Below are 14661 nucleotides of genomic sequence, written 5' to 3' on the forward strand. Positions count from 1 at the left end.
TTCCATTTTTATTTGCAAAAATAAAAACAAGACACAAATGGAATAGATTACTCTCCCCTCTCCTTCCCTTTATGTCCTGGAGAGAGTGGCAGAAGCGGTTTTCGAGGAAAGCCAGAGGCTGAGAGATTTTTCTGGGAAGAGCATGCAGCCAAGAGGCAGGAGAGGGCCCAGGGCAGGAGGGACAAGTTTCAGCAGTGGCCCTGAGGGAGCCCGGGGGCAGGGACCCTGGGAGAGTGCAGGAGAGGGAAAGGAGGGCTCCAGAGTGACAGAGTGTGGCCTCAACTGGCCACTGAATGGTGCTTGCCTTCGAAGGGGATCTTCCTGCCTCCCACCAGGGGTTCTCTGGAGGACCGTTAGATGATTCAATAAACACCTGAAGGAGCTAAAAAAATGGAAACAATTATTATTATTACTTCCCATGACCTTAACTGACTTAGGAAGAAAATACAAACAACACCCCCTGCTTGACAGAAGAAGCCACTGGAGCATAGATAGGGCATCTAGGGCCAAATGGGGAGGATAAAATAATGCATTTGAATTCCTTGGTCCAGGCCACCCAGGGTCACTGGAAGCACAGCCCTACTGGCCCTGCCTGCCGGGGGTGCCCAGCTAAGGGGGTTCTGGGAGGCAGGCTGGAATCCAGCCTTAGCTTTACTCACCAAGTCATGCTGTGGCATAAGCCTAGAGGAAGGGACACTTTTTGATTGCTTTGCTCAGAAGGGACCACATTGTGCTTGGCAGCTGGAGACAGGTATGCCTGCCCCTGAACCTTCAGAGGGGCTGGGTGGTGGAGGGGAGGTAGAGGTAGAGGGAATGCCTGGTCCCCCTGTGAGCCCAGTGAGATGAGCCCCACCATCCACCCCTAATCAGTCCCACAGTGCAGCTGGCTACTGGGCGGACTCCTCAGAAAACTAGTAGGCCACACAATTTATAGCCAGGGACGAAGAAGGTGTGAGGATTCCTTTAAAATGCTGAGAAATGAAACACATACAGTGCAGGACGAGCAGGAGCTGGACGAGCTCCACGTATGGTCAGGAGCTGCAGTCCAGAGAGGCAGCAAGACCCAACTGCCCAGGCCACTGCTATGGAGGGGAGAGGGTGCTGGAGAGGCCAGAGCAAGGGGGGTTGGAGGTAGGAGTGTAGGGTGCAGGGACCCAGCTCTCTAACCAATTCTACCTAGTAGAGGCCTCTTGGAAGCCGGCAGGGTAAGAATTTTGGAAAGGCCCATCAACACCTGGGAGGCACATTCCACATTGATTTCCAGAGCCCTCTCTAGCTCCTGTTACACTTTGCCTCCCAAAGTCACTTTTGAGCAGGACAAACTGCTGGGGAAAGACGAAGTCACAAGGGGCCTGACGCCAGCACCTCACCCTCTGAGCTTCACATAGGAACGGGTGGCACAGCTGGGCTGAGATACCTGGGTCCCATTGCTGGCCTTTCCATTGCCACAGTCTTTACATTTTCAAGAGAAGGGGCTTCTTGTCAATGAACCTCCATATGTCCAGCTGGAGTTGCACTTGGCCCCTGGATTGCTTGCGTGCAAAGTTTATGGCCTCACCCACCAGCCTGTCCCCAGCTGCATAGACCACACCAGTCCTGGGCTGTAGACCGTGGGGTGGGAGGCTGGGAAGGGCTGAGACCATGGGTTCTTGCCCTGCAGTAGAACCCAAACATGGGGGAGTTTGGATATCAGGACAGAGATGATAAGAATGCATCTTTCCACAGCAAATTGCCAAGTGTCCTAATTCCATTTCCTGCTCCCAGGAGATTCTTAGGTTCCAGGCTATCGTCTCCTGTTTTCCACGGTGTTTTACTCCTTGACTCAAACACCACCCAGCTGCAGGGAGTGGCTATGGCTCCCTAGAAGGGCCACTCCACTCCTGTCCCACTGCTGGGCAGACAGAGGAGCAGCTCAGACCCAGGAGCTGGGAGAGGTGGCACATGGACTCTGGATGCCTGTTGCTGCCTTAACCCTAATTACCCCCGAGTGCTGATTCCAGGAACTCAGTGAGGAGATTATGAGGCTCCCGTGGAGTCCAGGCTTCCTCCTGGACACCACCATGAAAGGAGAATTCCACACCCTGGCCAAACTGACCTGGACAGCGGTCCTTGCAGGCGGCCCTTCAAGAATCCCCAGTGTGGTGCCTGGCCAGGCAGAGGTGCCTGTTGGCTTCACTCCCTGCAATGCCCTCCCTCCCAGAGGTTTCCCATGGGCAATGTCAGGAAGTGTCACGTGGGGTGAGCCAGGCTGCCTGGCTCGCTTGCCTGGGACCCCCAGTCTGGAGCAGACTATTCTGACAAACGACCTAGAGAGCAGGAGCCCCTGGTACTCGGCCCTACAACCTAGAGAGCAGGAGCCCCTGGTACTCGGCCCTACAACCTAGAGAGCAGGAGCCCCTGGTACTTGGCCCTACAACCGTGTCTGCGCAGGGCCTGACACCAGTCTCTCGTGTCAGAGAGAGGCGCCTGAACTGCCACCCATTAGTGAGATGACTAAGTTGGAGCTCACATCAGAAGTGATGCCGGCTCTCAAGGATGTCCCCGAAGAACCTGAGGTAAGTCTTTGGAAAAAGGGACATGGGACATGCGTGGTCACTGGTACGACTCTGCCTCACCCATCGCCATCCTCCACAGGTGGGAACAAGGGGCTGGTTTCTCACTGCCCTGTGCCCCCCACACAAACTCCGGTGTCCTTGGTGTTTGCTAGGGCTGCCACCCTTGAGAGGGAAAGGTCAGACAGGAGAGACATGGTGGGGTTCCTGAGAAGGCAGGAGGGGTCCCCCCTGGGGAAAGGAAGGGCAGAGCTGAGCCAGGGAGCAGCTCACGTGGAGGAGTGGGAAGTGAGGGCTCCGTCTGACGACTCTGTTCCCCTTTTAAGTAAAGGCACAGCCCTTCTGCCTGGGGGAGGGAAGGGCGCAAACGGAGAAGGGGTTCTGAAGAGAGGGAAAGTGTTCGCAACAGTGGTGGGAACTGGGCAAGTGAACCAGCCACCCGAGATGGGTGCTTATGAAGGTCCCCCGCCTGTTCTGGGACTGCCTGAAGGAAGGGGACTTCTGGGGCGATTGCACGCTCCATGCTCACTTGGGTATATAGGTGCTGATAGGTGTAAAGTCAAGTTACCTCATTGCCACACTCCGTTTACTCACACACTCAAAGTCTTTTGCCACAGAAAGCCAGCCACCATGGAAAGCCACCCTGGATGACAGCAAGGATACCAATAGTAACGTTTATGGCCTGTTGTGTGCTAGGCACTGTGCTAATCACCATACATACTTATACAGTCTGCATATGGTATACGTTCATATACATATGTACATACATATGTGGTGAATATATAGGGGGGACCCCCCAAAACAGAAGTTATTGATAAAAAGTATGTATTCTTACATGTTTAAACTTCAGTCACCTTCAAAGTACTCTCTATTTGATGCAATACTCCTACTGAGACATTTTTTCCACTGTTCCAAATAGTTTTCAAAATCATCATTTTTGATGATTTTTAGTGCTTCTGCTGTTTTTTGTTTCACTTCTTTCACCTGAGCAAAATATTACCCTTTGAGGACTCTTTTCATCTAGGGAAAGCAAAAAATTGCTTGGGGTGAGACTGGTGAATAGGGAGCGTGGAGCATGGGGGTCATGCCCTTTTTTTGGTCAAAAACTGCTGAACATTCAACTCTGTGGGCAGGTGCTCTCGTAAATCACCCATCATGAAAGGGGCAAGCATGTTGAAAGAGTTAAAAAAAATTTCACTGAGGCTGAATCAGCCTCTCACAACAACACCAGCTGGAACACATACAGGTGGGTTCCTAGAACACTCACCTAGCAGGGGAAGCCTGTACTACAAGGGGCCCACCCTCCAGAAGACAATTCCAGTTTTCTTTGGGTCCCCCTCATATATAACTTTTTCCCATTTATTTCCATTTTAAATACAGGAGAACTGGGCTTCAGCACAGTCCCTCATCTCCAGCCCAGAACCACGTGCCCAGGTTCTGGTGACCGTAACAGAGGCAGCCGTGGACCTGCCCGAGCAAGGGAGCTGGGAAAGACCATGAGGTGGGGAATTCAGCTTTGCCACATAATAAAATAAATTCCATGCCCTAGGACAAGGTGAAATTTACTCCCTGGTGCCCCCAACCAGGCTGATGAAAGGCAAACTGAGAGTCCTTAGAGGCACCTGACGAGTGACAGTCCTTCCCCATCCCTGACACTTCCCTTTCCCCACCCACTTCCCTCACTTTCTTGGGCATCCAGTCTCTGAAGCCTCTTGAGGAGACCTCCCCACCTCAAGGGCCGCCACTGCCCAACGCACCGGCCCCCAGGCGCTGTCCCCAGCACACCACAGGGCCAGAGCGGCACAGTGTTCTCAAAGAAGCGAAAGGGCAAGCCCCACTCTCCCCCTTGGTTCACCTTTGATTTGGTCGCTCGTGTCCCCCAGGATCCTCTTGAAAACATCTTCTTCGACTTATGTCTGGAGCAGTCCTCTCACCTCAGCCCTTAAAACCTTGAGGCAGGTGTGTGTGAGTGAGTGTGTTTGGTGTATGAGAGAGTGTGTGGTGTGTGTGTGTATGTAGGGTACAGTGAAAGACGACAGAGGGTGAAATTTTAGTAATACTTTACATTTTCCTCATCATTTTCTTTACCTCATCCACTCATGGAAACAGGCTGCCCACAGACCTCAGGGGCCACCAGACTGCTCTGGCCCTGCCGCATGGGTCTGATTCCCACTTACCTCCAGCCAGGGCCCCTCACGCCAGTGCTTATTTGCCAAGCTTTGGGCCCAGGAGTGGGCAGGGCACTTTGGGGTTACTGCAGGAATTGGGCCCTGTCCTCTAGGGGCTGGGGAGAAAACCTGAGGCCCAGAGTGACTAGAGGGCAAGCCCGCTGGTGGCACAGACTGCGTGAGGACAGCTGGGCTCGAGGGCAGAGAGCAAAATGCAGAGCGGGGCGTCCACAGCCCCCACTGAGGAGCTTGGTCAGGAAGAGTGATTTGTCTTGTTTTGTTTGGAGACCTGGTGGGCAGGGATAAACGTACCCCAAGGCAAGGCCATAGATTCCAACTCTTGTGGGGTGGGGTGAGGTGAGGGTGACCAGAAGTAAAGAAAGTACAACTCTCGTATCCCTAGTGGGCTGCTTGTCAGGTATCTAAAAACAAACTTTTGGGGAGAGTAGAGGGCTTAGGAACACAAATGGGCAAGTAGGTGATTCCATGTGAACGAGGGACCTAATATAGACAAATCCACAGACACAGAGAGTTGAGGAGAGGTTACCAGGGTCCGGAGAAAAGGAGGAGTAGGAGTTACTGTCTAAGGGGTACTGAATTTCCATCTGGGATGAAAAATTCCAGAAATAGATAGTGGTGATGGCTATACAACATTGCAAATTCATGCCCCCGAACTGTATACACTTTATAATGGCTAGGGTGGTCAATTTTAAGTTTGATCTACTTTACCACAATTAAGCAACACATAACGGGCTGGGGAGGGTGCAGAAGCTGTAGGAGGACAACAGGCCCGGGTGGGGTGGCACCCAGACTGGGAGCAGGGTATTGGAGTTGGGACTCATGGGTGCAGGGTGTCGTGGAACTCACGTTTCAGAGTTCCTCAGCCTCTGTCCTGGTGCGTTCACATGAAGTGACGGGAATATAGGACTTCATTGTTCCCCAGCCGGTGTGATCCCAGCGCCAGCCAGTCCCTTCCCGCCGAAGGGGCCGTCCTCCCTCGACATTCAGTTGCCACTTGACATTGACTGTGGGGTCCAGGACCCCCACGGCCAGCTACGGCTCCATTCTCCACCTACCCCTCTTCAGGAGTGGCAGCCACAGACACAGGGCTATTTCCCACTCATGCTACAGGAACCATAAAATATAAACCCTGCAGGATGTGGGGTATTTCTAAAGGTCCTTCTGGTCTTCCTCTCTTACCTTTTCTTCTCTGTACCTGGTATCCGTTGACGTCCTATTTCTGCAAATCGAATCACCTCAAATCTTAGTGGCGTAGACTGAGACATTTATCATTTCTCCTGAGCCCCGTGGTTGAGCTCTGCGGATCTAGCGGAGCTCACCGGGTCTCAAGCAGGCTCATCCCATGACTGTGGTGGGCCGAGGGCAGTCTGGTCTAGGATGGCCTTGCAGGGAGGATTTGGCTCTGCTCCATGCGGTCTCTCATTCTGCAGCAGCCGCGTCCAGGCTCCTTCTTACGGCGGAAGAGCTCAAACAGAATGGGCACTGGACAGAGTCAAACAGATGGCAAATTTTAACCAATACTATTGCAGTTGGGGGTCAAGACTGTTAACACAGGGGCCAAGATGACAGTTGTAATAGGGGACAGAGATTAAACTGGGAATACACCTGAGGCATCCAGGGATAGGTCGCCGATGGGCTGGGTAAGGGAGTCGGTGGGTGGAAAAGGGTCAAGAGGAGGTTGGTTCGATATGGGGTGGGGGGAGTCTTGCTAAACTGGCTTGACAGGAATCTTGCTGAACTGAGCTCAGGGGCCCAAGAAAAAGGCCTAGTTGAGAAGAGGGCTCGGAGTCCAAAAGAGTAGGTGGAAGTGCACAAATCTTCATAAGGCCTTAGCTCAAACCTGTCGGCATCACTTCCACAGCCAGTGTGAGCCCAACACGTCACAAGGCTGGCCCAGGCCGAGCAGTGGGAAAGTGGCCGATTGCATTGCAAACAGCACGAGCACCAGGAAGGATGGGGCACTGGGGCATTTTGGCAACTGATTTCCTTCTAGCTTCAGGGGAAGACCCTCTTACACTCACAGGACTCCTGGGCAGGATGTAAACGCCCTCTGCTCCCTGTATCCCGACTTAGTTGCTAACCTGGCTGAGCACGGAAGGCTTACCTGAAAGGAGTAGACTGTAAGGTGGTAAAACTGGAGCCCAGGTAACCCAGGGACTCAAGTACTGATGAGGTTCCCAGGACAAAAAGAAGGCAAAGAAGGTAAGACAAGAAATAATTGAATACAACATGTGTAAGTCAGAGAACTTGGTCTTAAGAAAAAGAAAACTGAAGCATCACACCAGGACTGAAACAAGGATTTACTAGAAAATGTCATCATAATGCTGCCCTGACTGGTGTGGCTCAGTGGACTGGGCGTTGTCCTGAGAACTGAGAGGTTGCTGGTTCGATTCCTAGTCAGAGCACTTGCCCGGATTGTGGGCCAGGTCCTTGGTTGTGGGTATGCAAGAGGCAACCCTGATTTTTCTCCCTGCTTTCTCCTTCCCTTCCCCTCTCTCTAAAAATAAAAAAAAAATTTAAATGTCATCACAAATCTGATAATGGCCACCACTGCTTGGGTATCCAACACTTGGGAATCCATGTGTTGGGTATCCAACACATGCTAGGCACTGTGTTAAGTGCTATGCATTTCATTCTGTTTTGTCTTTTAAACAGCCCTGGTATTATAACCTCCTTTTTTACTAATAAGGAAATGAGACTCAGAGTCTAAGACCACAGAGCTGGAAAGTGTAGAAGATTTAAAATTCATTAAGGTCAACGCTCACTGAGTACCTTCCATGTGCAGACTTTGTGCATGGACCCCGACTTCAGGGAGCTTATGATGTAGGAGAGGGCAGCAGACAGAGTAGAGAGGTCACTTCTGTGCAGTAGGACACTGTGTATAAAGAGGGCAGAGGAGGGGCACTCCGTCAGGCCTGTCTCACACTGAAGGTATTAGTACATGCCTTTCCCACTGCACCATACTGGCTCCTCACTGGCTGTTTCTGTTAGGGTTGCCTTGGCTGCTAGTAACAGAGACTAGAAATAATAAAGGAGACCTTGATTATTTTCTCTCATTTAAAAGGGTTGGATGTGGGCAGCCTACAGCTGGCACGGTGGCTCTACTGTCTCATCAGAGACCCAGGCTCCTTCCAGCCTCTGCTCCACTATCCCTAGACCACACCTTCCAACTTTAAGGTTGTCTCAAGGCCAAGATGACCCCTCCCACTGCCTCTCCTGGGAGCTCCCTCACCTACCTCTAGGTGCCCGGGGTCCCTTGTTCTCATGCCCGGTTTTTCATGCCCGGTGTTCAGGACACCCTCTCCCTACCCCCAGGCAGAGATGTGGCTGCTAGGGAAGGCAGCCTTTGCCAGAAGTATGTGAACTACTGTGAACTACCATATTTTGCCATGGATAATACGCTCCCATGTACAATGCACATCCACATTTCTGGCCCAAACTTTCAGGAAAAAAATCTTTTGTTTCAATTTTTTAATATATTTTATTGATCATGCTATTACAATTGTCCCCTTCTTTTCTTTTATTCCTTCCACCCTGTATCCGTGCTTCCACCAGCACTCCCTCACCTTAGTTTATGTCCATGGGTCATACATAGAAGTCCTTTGGCTTCTCCATTTCCCATATTATTCTTTACCTCCCCCTGTCTATTTTGTACCTACCATTTATGATTCTTAGTCCCTGTACCCTTTCCCCTATTCCTGCCTTCCCCTTCCCCACTGAGAACCCTCCACGTGATCTCCATTTCTGTGATTCTGTTCTTGTTCTACTTGTTTGCTTAGTTCTTTTTTTTTTTTTTAGGTCAGTTGTTGATAGTTGTGAGTTTGTTGTCCTTTTACCGCTCATATTTTTTATCTTCTTTTTCTTAGAAAAGTCCCTTTAACATTTTGTATAATGAGGGCTTGGTGATGATGAATTCCTTTAACTTGACCTTGTCTGGAAAGCACTTGATCTGCCCTTCCATTCTAAATGAAAGCTTTGCTGGATAGAGCAATCTTGGATGTAGGTCCTTGCCTTTCATGACTTTAAATACTTCTTTTCAGCCCCTTCTTACCTGTAAGGTTTCTTTTGAGAAATCAGCTGAGAGTACTATGGGAACTCTGTTATAGGTAACTGTCTCTTTTTCTCTTGCTGCTTTTAAGATTCTCTCCTTCTCTTTAATCTTGGGTAACTGAATGATGATGTGCCTTGGTGTGTGCTTCTTTGGATCCAACTTCTTTGGGACTTTGAGCTTCCTGGACTTCCTGGAAGTCTATTTCCTTCACCAGATTGGGGAAGTTCTCCATTATTTTTTTCAAATAAGTTTTCAATTTCTAGCTCTTCCTCTTCTCCTTCTGGCACCCATATGATTCAGATGTTAGAACATTTAAAGTTGTCCTTGGAGGTTCTTCAGCCCTTCCTCATTTTTTTTTAATTCTTATTTCTTCCTCCTGCTTTGGTTCAATGGTTATTTCTCCCTTCTGGTCCAAACCATTGATTTGAATACTGGTTTCCTTCCCGTCACTGTTGATTCCCTGTACATTTTCCTTTATTTCACTTTTCATAGCCTTCACTCTTTCCTCTATTTTGCAACCATATTCAACCAATTCTGTGAGCATCCTGATTACCAGAGTTTTGAACTCTGCATCTGTCAGGTTGGCTGTCTCTTCATCTCCTTGCTGTACTTTTCCTGGAGCTTTGATCTGTTCTTTCATATGGGCCATATTTTTCTGCCTTGGCTTGCCTGTTACATAGTAAGGGACGGGGCCTTACATTTCACAAGGGCTGTGTGACTGCATTGTGACACTGTGCCTGGGGGAGGGGTTCAAGAGGGACCAATGCCGCTTGTTCAACTCTCCACCGGCTTTCAGTCACTTCCCCCACTACCCACAAGCAAATTGGGTCCTTCTGGTGTTGATTCCCGGGTGGGTGGGTGGGTTTGTGTACGTTCTAGGACCCTATGAGTCTCTCCAGTGAACTCTCATGTGAGGCTGGAGCTCCTGCAACTGCCATAACCCCCATGGGTTTTTCTAGTCAGAGGCTTTGAGGCTTTATTTACCTGCACTGGAACCCTGGGTTGTACAGTCTGTCTCACTCCCCAGTTATTCCTCCCAGTTTATCCACATGCAAATGTGGGGCTGTCTGCTCCACTAGCCACCTTCTTGCTTTGAGTCCTCTCTGCCCTGCTGCCTGTCTCTGCCCCTACTACCGGTCTGGATGAATGTTTCCTCTTTAACTCCTTGAGTTAAACGGTTCCATACAGTTCAGTTTCCTGACAGTTATGATTATTTTTTGTTTTTAAACTTGTCGTTGTCCTTCTTTTGGTTGTGTGTGGAGGCAAAGTGTATCTACCTACACCTCCATCTTGGCCAGAAGTCTTCATTTTAATTTTTTAATTCAATTTTTGGGTTGTTTTATCATTTACTTATTTTTTTGTATCATAAAGGAATTGAACATATTGTGGTACAAGAAATGTTATGTAATGAATAATTACAAAACACAAGAACAGATACAAGGCATTTCAGGCACTACCCATGTATAATGCACATCCTTATTTTTCCCTAAAAAGTTTGGCAAAAATGTGTTTATTATACACAGCAAAGTACGGTACTTAAAAACCTGAGTCTAACACAAAAGGCCGCATACTGTATTATCCCATTCCTCTGAAGTCTCCAGAAAAGGCAAATCTGTAGAGATAGATAGTGTGTTGCCTGGGTCAACAGGAGCTGGAAGTGATGAGTGACAATGGGTATGGGGGTGAGGGAAAAGGGAGTGACAAAAATGTTCTAAAATTAGGTAGTGGTGATGGTTGCAGAATTCTGTGAATATACTAAAAGCCACCAAATTATATACATTTATTGGGTGCATTTTAAGGCATGTGAATTATACATCGCAATAAAATTATTTTTTTAACTTTTTTTATCCTCACCCGAGGGCACTTTTCCATTGCTTTTTAGAGAGAGGAAGGGAGAGAGAAAAACATCAATGTGAGCAACATTCATGTGAGAAAAGCATCGATTGGTTACCTGCCATACACGCCCAGACCGGGGATCATTCGTGCCCTGACCAAGGGTCAGACTGGCAAGCTAGGCATGTGCCCTGACAGGGAATTGAACCCATGACCCTTTTTGGTTATGGGATGGCACTCCAACAAATGAGGCACACGGACTAGGGTAAAGCTGTTATTTTATTTTAGCTTTTAAATGTATTTAGTTTTTAAATCAGGTTGTACATCTTCTTGTAGGCTCAGGGCCCCCTTGAGAATAGGGAATGCATCTTTTCTTTAGGTCTAGGCTCACACAGAAAGTCACCGACACTGCTCTTGCCAGAACAAGGGAGGTTCTGCCTCCGGACAGCTTCCAACTCCTCTCCCTGGGATGTGGAGTCTGCCTACGGCCTCACCTCTTTGAAGAGCCCGGCCTCCCTGAGCAGAGGGGCCGGCTTCTTTAGGATGGCAGGTTAGCTCTGCCAGAGAAGACAAAGACCAGTCCCAGTGGAGACTCAGCGGGGATGTGCTGAAGGCAGCCATGAGGAGATGAATGAAGGAAGGATCGGCATTACTTGCCAGAATGGTGAGCCAACTGGGACAGAATCTGGGGTTCTATCTCTGACTTAGAGCCCTTTTTACTAGGCAGCTTCCCTTGACTTCTCTTTGTCATGCAAATCCACTGGCCCCGCAAAGGTGACTCGATTAAGTCCCCCAATTTGCTTGGCTTCATCTGCTCTCCCTGAGGTGCACTCAGGTGCATTCCCTATTCTCAAAGGAGGCTCAAGCCTCGCCTTTGCCAGCCCGTGGGCCTTCTCGCACAGCAAGAGGGGAATAAACGACTCGAATGTTCCTCTGGGCTCAGGCAATTATTTAAATGGGATTCCACCCTCAGCTGCCAGTAGCGAGTGAGACAGTTCCTTCAGACCCCTCCCCCGTGGGTCCTGGATGGAACTGGATGAAAGCTTACAGCTACTGCCTGTTTGACTGAGGGAAGGAAGCCGCTGCCAGTTGGGTCACCAAAAATCAGCTCACAGTAGAAGCAAAGAGACCCTCATTTTACCAGAGAGCATGGGAGGTCTGCTGTCTCTGAAATGTTTTCAGGACAGAGGAATCTTTGTGCAGGCTCCAGAATGGGCCCGGCCTCCCCTGGGGTTAGCTGCCCAGTGCAGAAGACCTGGGATCAGCGTTGCGGGCAGCCGGCAGCCAGTGGGTGAGCAAACTGCCCTGGGCGCTGTGAGAGGCCACCCTGGGGGAGAGAGGGTGCCTAGCTCCTCTGGTTTGCTCAAAGCCCACAGCCCTGGTGGGGATGTCAGGGGCAGGGCGGGGGGCAGTAAGGTAGGTGGGCAGTACTCACAGACAACCCATCGCTTGGGGAGGGACCAGGGCAGACGGGCTGTGAAGATGACTTTGGGTTCTTGGCTTAGCTGTGGTGAGCTTGGGGAGGTTTCCTGTCCTTCCATTCAGGGCATGAAAAGTCGATGACATAATGTGTGGGAGGCACTTGCGCCCTGCCTGGAGTGTCACAGGCACCCACAAATCTTCTCTGCCATCCCAGTATTCAAATCCCACCCCAGACTGGCCCAACTTACCTCCTGGCCTCTCACAAGGCGTGGCTTTGCCACTCCAGGGTCACGGCTTGAGCATGGCCTGACGTCCCCACCTTCACCTCTGCTCTCTCGAGTCCGCTGTCCACTCTCCTGGGCGGGACAGACAACCACAGGAGTGAGAGGCAGGGCTACATGGTCCAATGGCCTCCTTCAAACCCTACTGCCCTTCTAACTGGCCCAGGACCTCAGGAAAGTCAGCCCCCTTTTGTCTGCCTTCTCCTCCTCAAGTTAGGCCAACAGTTCCTCCACTGGAAGGTCCTGGTGAGGATTAAATGAGACACATGGGAAAGAAGCAGACTTTGGGCAACATGGCACAGCCCACAGTAAGCTCACCACTGACAGGGACTTCCCTCCTGGGCACCTGTCATGTGTGTCATGCCCTTGGAATCGACCATAAGGTCCATTTTAAAGTCTGCACATCACCTGTCCCACACGAGACTAAGGCCATCCCACAGGCAGGGCCAAGCCTTCCCTGACTGCCCAGTGCTTGCCCATGGCCAATTTGTTACCTGGTTGACCTGACCTCCCCTCTTGGAACGGGTGGGGAGAGATGGTAAGGCAATTTAGTTGTGGGGATCATTGGCTTCACCCTGTGTCCCCCAGTGAGGTTCTTAACCTGGAATCCATGCCCCTAAAGGTCCAGCAGACTTCAGGAGATTAATAAATGCCCTCATCTGCATGCTACGTTTTGTGTGTGAGAGCGACACTGTACGTTTTGCAAAAGAAATTCCTTACCTTTCATCAGATGCTCAGACGAGTATGCATTTCCCTTCTTGGCTTTATTTTCTTAAAAGCACAAATCCCATTATTTACAGTACTTGTTTCTTGTGTCTCTAACCCTAGAAAGTCAGCTTCAGGAGCACTTGCCTTGTTCGTGGTTACATCTGCGGAGCCCCAAACGGAGCCTAGCGCACAGCGGGTTCTCCTCAGTCTCTTTAAAATGAATGCATAAGGGAGGAACTCTGACCCAAAGGACAGATGCTGCCCTGAAACTGGGCTCTGGGCAAGCCCCGGCCAGCCTGAGGGGTTCCCCTTCCTCAGGGCAGGCCCAGGGCTGGTGGTCAGCTGGACTGGCTCTCCTGGAACAACGGACTCTTCAGGGGAAGGGCTCAGAGCACTCAGATCGGATCCACTTGAGAGGAACCACACTGAGGGGCCTCTGCTCTATTGCCTATTGCTATGTGACAATTTTCCCCAAAAGCTAGTGGCTTAAACGATTTTACTGTCTTTCGTGATTTTGTGGAGAGGAATTCATGCGAGCACTGCTTGGCTGGGTGACGCTTCTGTCTCACATGGCACTGACTGATGTCACTTGATGGCACTCAGCTGCTGGATGGGCTATTCCTGAGGGTCCAGGGGGGGCTTCCCTCACAGGCATGGTGACACGGTGGGGTGGCCAGAGGGCTGGGCTCAACAGGGATGGCTTCCTGGAGCGCCTGAACCCTGGTTTCTCCCACATGGCAGCTTCAGGAGACTCAGACTTTCATAAGGCTCAGAGTTCCCAGAGGCTGTTCCAGAAAACCAAGGCAGATGCAACAAGGCTGCTTTCGATGGCCTTGGAAGTCACATAGCCTGGCTTCTACCACATCCTATTGGCAACAAGCAAATCATAGAGACGGCCCAGATTCAAGAGATAGAGACAGGAGCTACACAGGAGCATGAATACAGTTGGGGTGGGGGTGGAAGGACCTCTGGGGACAAGCCACCACAGCCTCCTTCTGTGTTGGGCGGAAGGACACAGCCTCAGGTCAAGGATGCTGGAAGGGCTGGGAGAAGCCCAAGACCCTCATACCTTTGGCTTTCCCTAGAACAGGGATCCAAGGACCAGTGACCCCCAAAAGTCTCAACCACCTGAACCTCCAGCTGATTTCACATTCTATTTCAATGCTTTGTCCAGGGCAACAGCTCAAGAAAGATACCACACTCCAAGCATTATTAACCATACACTGTGTTCTTACATGCATACTGTTTCACCCAGATGTGTGACTACTTCCTTTCGGGTACGTGTGGACCCAGTGTAGAAATGGGTCTCTGCACCTGACACTGCCGTCCGGGCTCCTTCGACCTTCAAACCCCGCAGCCCTCCGACCAGGCCAATCCCTGGGACACGGGGTCTGCGAGCTCCGAGGGGGCTGGCTGTTCTGTGAGCATTTAAAGCGATAGTTCAGGTGGGAGCAGTGCCATTCCCAACCCAGGCAGTGCAGTCTCAGCCACAGGCTGAGGGAGGTGGTGGTGGGAGGGCCCGGGCCACTCTGGGAAGGCAGCAGAGACTCAGGACACAGACCCTGCCCTTCGGCCAAGGGAGGGAAGGAGGCCTCCAGGGAAAAAGCCACAGACGGACTCACAGA

The sequence above is a fragment of the Sturnira hondurensis genome, unplaced genomic scaffold (genome assembly GCF_014824575.4).
Source record: "Sturnira hondurensis isolate 20B ecotype Veracruz unplaced genomic scaffold, ASM1482457v3 Scaffold0001872, whole genome shotgun sequence".
In the NCBI taxonomy this organism is placed as follows: Eukaryota; Metazoa; Chordata; class Mammalia; order Chiroptera; family Phyllostomidae; genus Sturnira; species Sturnira hondurensis.